The following is a 6542-nucleotide window of genomic DNA, read 5'->3' as shown; positions in this document are numbered from 1 at the left end:
TTCAGAACTAGGAGGACTGGAACCTTATTTTAAGGGTGAGTTCAGTAGCACCTGCTTTGGCTGCAAAAGGACCTGGGTTCCAGTTTAAAGGATGAAGTACCAGGTGATGGGGAAAGCCTTCTCTCCCTGAGACCCTGGTGGCGCTGTGGGTTAAACCACAGAGCCTAGGACTTGCTGATTAGAAGGTCGGCGGTTCGAATCCCCACGACGGGGTGAGCTCCCGTTGCTCGGTCCCTACCCCTGCCAACCTAGCAGTGCTCATCTCGCTTTATTTGCCAAGGGAGCCGGCATACAGCTTCCGGGTCATGTGACCAGCAGGACTGAGCCGCTTCTGGCGAACCAGAGCAACGCATGGAAACGCCGTTTACCTTCCCGCCGGAGCGGTACCTATTTATCTACTTGCACTTTGACGTGCTTTCAAACTGCTAGGTTGGCAGGAGCAGGGACTGAGAAACGGGAGCTCACCCCGTCACGGGGATTCGAACCGCCGACCTTCTGATCGGCAAGTCCTAGGCTCTGTGGTTTAACCCACAGCGGCACCCGCATCCCTTAGATGTAGGACGTCCCTATTTTCAGAAATATTGGAGTGTATGCTCTCCTGATTGATGGTACACACTGGTGCTGTGGGGTTTCCCCCCTTGGTGGAATGAGTAGCAAATAGCAAGACAATCGCGTGTTCTTAAGGAAGTAGCACGGGGGGCTGAGTCACAGCACTCAGCAGGGAATGAGCGCCAGGGAATCTGATACACCTCCCCCCCCACCCATGGTACTGACTGACCTTTTATATGCTCACACATTTGGAAGAGGGCTTGGAAATGTCGCGGAAAATCTCAGCCATGTGCTAAAGGGAAGTTGTCAGCTGCCGGGGGGGTCAGAAGAACTTGAGAGCAGATGTCTGGAGGGGGGGGGGACTCAGCAGGAGGAGCAGGTGAGGTGTCCCGTCTGCCCCCCCACTCAAGGAAGAAAACCCCAAACGCAGCAGGACCTGCTTGCCCACATTCTGAAATAAAGCAAGCGATACGAATTGCCATCTATAGGGCACCCCCTTAGGGCCATTATGCACGATTCTAAAATTACCCAACTGAACCACTGCTTTGGTTCATTGTCGGGTATCAAGGGAACACAATATGAGCCTTTCCTTCCATGGGCATAGCCAGGATTTATGTTTATGGGGTGGGGGGCGAGACACCCACCTGTCTTCATCCTCCGTATGGGCTCCACCTAGCAGATCCGGAATGAAATGTCTCCACGCCACTTGTTTCGAGTTATAGTGGTACCTTCGTTCCTGGACAGCTGCGTTGAGGAACAGATCGGTTCCCGAACGCCACAAACCCAGAAGTAAGCATTCCAGTTTGCAAACGTTTTTCGGAAGCCGAACATCCATTTTGACTGTTGGCTATTGTTTACAACTGAATTGTTGTATTGTTTTTAACACTCGATTGGGAGCTGCCCAGAGTGGCTGGGGAAACTCAGCCAGATTTCTTCTTTTTCTTCTTCTTCCTCTTCTTCTTCCAGGACCAACCAGCCAATCGGAAGCCGCGTCTTGGTTTGCGAACGTCTTGGAAGTCAAACGGACTTCCAGGAAACGGATTGAGTTCTAGAACCAAGTTGCTGAACCCATGGCTGAAAACTATGGCCAGAAAAGCCAGCTCGATTGGACTGACATCATCCCTCTTATATCATCTGGGTTACGACACTGCCCTTGAATCCCGGAGGCAAAGGTTTTGGGACATCTCACATAGCGACCTGCGATCCGGATCTTATGTAATTTGTAGCCCGGTCGCAGCTGGAACCCAATACGGGTATGACTTTCAGATATCCTCATACCTTAGGAATTTGTCTGTACCTATTGGTGTTTATTTACTAAGTGTAATTCCCTTAGAAGTTCTAAATGGCAGACTGAGGGGCGTCCTCTGTCGGAATAGGTTTTGTTTATGTTCCCAGGACATCGATTGTATGAAGTATATCCTACTGCATTGTGGGATCAAACCCTGAAGCCTTCCTTTTAGGAATTCTAGGTGCCAAAATCCCAAGGGAGCAGAAAAGACTATTTATGTATGTGACCACGGCTGCACGGATGTGATTGGTCCAGCAATGGAAAGAAGCTAAAGCTTCCACCAGAGAAGAATGGCAGGTGAAGTTGATGGACTACGCCGAAATGGCTAAAATGACTGGAAGAGTCAGAAATCAGGAAGACCAAAATTATAGTAAGGAATGGGGAAAACTTATAAGACATTTCAAAATCATTAGCAGGATTGGAATAGCATTTGTAGTTTAAGGTTGATTCTGGACATAATGGAAGGGGTAAAGGGTTTGGATGATCATAAAAGATACGAGAGGAAAGGATTAATAATAGGACCCACAAAGGGGAGGGGGAAAGTCCAGGAGATTCCTTGGAATCTTGTTTTTTTATTATTTATGTTTGATATATCTCTGTAAAAAAATTCAGTTGAAAAATTGCATAAATAAATTTAAAAACAAAAAGAGCGATGGGAATTTCTGCCCATTTGACCCCACCACAAAACCCACCCAGGTGCAGAACTCGTGGTTACACCCCAGCACGGATCAATGGTCCACAGGAACATTTTCCTTTAAAAAAAAAAATTATTAAGAGTTTCAACATACCAAATTATCAAAACATATCATCTTCTTTTCATTCCCCCCATTTTTCCCCTCCCCTCCAAATAACCCTCACTCCCTCCCCCCAAGACTTCTCTCAGTTCCTCTCTCTGACTTTTCAACACATGTTTTTCTCTGCATGTTATAAAAATGTAAAAATCTCTAAATCCTCCATCTAATATATTAACAAATAAATTTGTGTCAGTTTATTCAAAACCTGCCAAGGAGTCCAATTCGCTTTGTTGTTTCTTTAAATAGTTGCCATTCTTCTTTGAAGTCACAGTTGTCCTTATCACACAGTTTGTACGTCAGTTTTGCCAGTTCCGCTGTATCGATGGTATGTAACACCAGTGAAGTTAGCAAGGATGTATAAAGGATGTAACAAATGTTGGAAATGTAAAGAAAAAGAGGGTACATTCTATCATATGTGGTGGGAGTGTAAGAAAGTAAAAGGCTTTTGGGAAATGATATATAATGAATTGAAGAAAATGTTTAAGTACACGTTTGTTAAGAAACCAGAAGCGTTTTTACTTGGTATTACAGGGAATGAGATTAATAAGAAAGAAAATAAGTTATTTTTATATGCAGTGACTGCAGCAAGAATACTGATGGCTCAGAAATGGAAGCAAGAGGAGTTGCCTACATTAGATGAATGGAGAATGAAGATGACGGACTATGCAGAACTCGATAGACTGACTGGAAAGATCCGAAATCGACGAGATCAGAGATTTATAGAAGATTGGGGAAAGTTTACAGAATATATGCATAAATTAAGTGATAATCAAATAACGTTTGTAAGCTTTAATGAAGCTCTGTAAGAAGAAATGTTAGAATATGAGTAAAACTAAGAATTAATTTATAAAAATAATTGAAGAAAGGCTTTAGAAATGTGTAACAAATTAAGAAGGGAAGGAGTATCAGGCAAGTTGAGGGAAGTCAAAAAGAGAATGGATATAAAAAAGATGTATGATTTGTATAAATTTTGTATTGGAAAAATTGAATAAAAATAATTTGTAATTTTTTTTTTGCCAGTTCCGCATAGTCCATCAGTTTCTCTTGCCACTGTTCTTTTGTCTGGGTTTCTTCATTCTTCCATCCTTGTGCTACTAAGACCCTTGCCGCCATTGTCACGTACATAAATATATTCTTCATTTTCCTTGGCAGGTCTTTTCCTACAATCCCTAACAGAAATGCTTCTGGTTTTTTTTACAAACGTTCATTTGAACATTTTCTTCAACTCATGATATATCATTTCCCAAAACTTTTTAATTTCTCTACAATCCCACCACATATGATAAAAAGTCCCTTCTTTTTCCTTGCATTTCCAGCATATATTTGAGCCAGTTTTAAACATTCTTGCTATCTGTACTGGTGTTATATACCATCTATACATCATTTTCATGTAGTACGGGAATATTTTCCAGGGTGCTCGAAACGCGATCTTGAGACGACGTGAAACCGTGTTGTGTAAAGGAGACGTGAGCAGGTGGGAAGACCGTTGGGAGGCCTCCTCGCTTCGAGGGATTAGTCTTCTCTCGCCGGAGGAGAGGGTGAGAAGAGGTTATGCGAGGTCTCCAGGCCTCTGGAACAGCCCCACTGCAAATTCTGCAAAGGGCGGATGGGGGGGGGGTTTGAACCAACCCTTCGCCTTCAGGAGTTTGGCTCGGAGAAATCCCTGAGCCGCTGCCAACTCCCCGGGCCTTTAACCAAAGTTGGGAAAGGAGGTCGGCGGGACAAGCTTCTTGCTATTAATAGAGGCCAAATTTCTCTCTCCCTATAATGTGCAGCCTTGCAGAAGTGGAATGAAAGATGCTCAACAGAGGGCAAGCGGCAGGGGGGTGCGTGCTCAGAGATACTAGGTATATTAAAAAGCCAAGAGAACCAGTTTCTCCCTCCTTCTCTCCCCTCTCCAAAACACACCAAATATTTATTTTTGTTTTTTAATTCTCAAGAAGATCAAACCGATCCATTCTGAAGGAAATCAGCCCTGAGTGCTCACTGGAAGGGCAGATCCTGAAGCTGAGGCTCCAAGACTTTGGCCACCTTATGAGAAGAGAAGACTCCCTGGAAAAGACCCTGATGTTGGGAAAGATGGAGGGCACAAGGAGAAGGGGGCGACGGAGGACGAGATGGTGGGACAGTGTTCTCAAAGCTACCAGCATGAGTTTGACCAAACTGTGGGAGGCAGTGGAAGACAGGAGTGCCTGGTGTGCTCTGGTCCACGGGGTCACGAAGAGGCGGACATGACTAAGCGACTAAACAACAACAACAACCACTGCATTTGACTGGAGGGGGGCTGGAATGGATATATACCCAATGCCTGAGCTCAAAATTCACCTATGTGTATAATCGATAAAATGGTGGCCATTTCTAATCCAGACCATTGTCTGCTTGAGTTTGTTAATCACATCTTACTGCCCAGGATTTGTGGAGGGGGGGGGCACTGCGACGTGGCCTGCAATAAAACAAACAAGCAAACTTTGTTGTGAGTTCGCCCACCTTTTTTTTCCCCAAGAGAAAAGCACCTCATGTGCAAATAATTGCAATATTCTTGCAAGTCACAGCAAAACCTCACACAGAGAGAGAGCAGGTACAGTGTTGTTTTTTTAAGCAACAAATTACACAGGTGCAGGTTACATATAGCCAGGTTTTCTTTTCATCCCCTTTTACTCCCAATCCTAATTCCACTTCTTCAACATTTCCCACATCAAATCGCAGTTTAAAAATAAGTCATGAAAATTCACTAGTGGTTTAGTTGGAATGTCTCCTGATATATAGCTTATTTTTCCGTGTATAGCACGCCCTTGTGTATAACACGACCCCTATTTTGGGGGACTCCGATTTTAAAAAAAGGGGGGGAGAGGATTGCCCAGAGTTGTCGAGCCAGCCCCTACTCTGAACTACCATGTATAAAGGTAAAGGTAAAGGGACCCCTGACCATTAGGTCCAGTCGCGGACGACTCTGGGGTTGCGGCGCTCATCTCGCTTTATTGGCCGAGGGAGCCGGAGAACCGTTTCCGGGTCATGTGGACAGCAGGACTAACCTGCTTCTGGCAAACCAGAGCAATACACGGAAATGCCATTTACCTTCCCGCCGGAGTGGTACCTATTTATCTACTTGCACTTTGACATGCTTTTGAACTGCTAGTTTGGCAGGAGCTGGGACCGAGCAACGGGAGCTCACCCCGTCACGGGGATTCGAACGGCCGACCTTCTGATCAGCAAGTCCTAGGCTCTGTGGTTTAACCCACAGCGCCACCCGCATCCCTCACCATGTATAAGACAAGCTCAAATTTTAAACATCCTTTTTAAAGGAAAAAAAAGCTCATCCTTATACACAGAAAACTACGGTACGCTTCTGTGTATTTTTGCCTAACATATCCATTTCTGCAAAGCCGTTTCCTCTAATCTTTGTATGCTGTTGGCACACTTTACCCTAGTATCACGTTAGCAATTTTTCCCCTGGGGAACGCCATTGCAAAATTCAGTTATGTGTGAATTTCTGAAGCTGGCTGTCCTTCGGTTCTCATATTGTTTCGGAAAATGTGGATTAGGTAGGTTTGCCTTCAAGTGCAAAGTTAGACTTAGTTTCTCCTCCCCATCTGCAGCTGTCAGTCAATGTGGAGAGTCACATGCAATATGATATCACTCCAGGGTATTACTGAACATCAAAGGGCATCAGCGGAGACCTTACGAGGACTGAGCGGATGTTAAAGTGCTTTAATTAAAATAACAAATCTTTTGACAAAGTACATGCAGTTAAAACATGAGTCATTGACTTCTGAAACTTCTTACCTTGACATCTCAAGTTTACACACGTTAAAGCAGGAAAGAAAGAAAGAAAGAAATCTCTAGAGTTTGCAAGGGTTGTGATATTGTGGAGAAGAAGGAGAGTCTGCCTCATAGTTTTCCCCAACCCAATA

The sequence above is a fragment of the Podarcis filfolensis genome (assembly GCF_964270895.1).
Source record: "Podarcis filfolensis genome assembly, chromosome: 18".
Classification (NCBI taxonomy): Eukaryota; Metazoa; Chordata; class Lepidosauria; order Squamata; family Lacertidae; genus Podarcis; species Podarcis filfolensis.
This window is presented reverse-complemented; position numbering follows the sequence as displayed.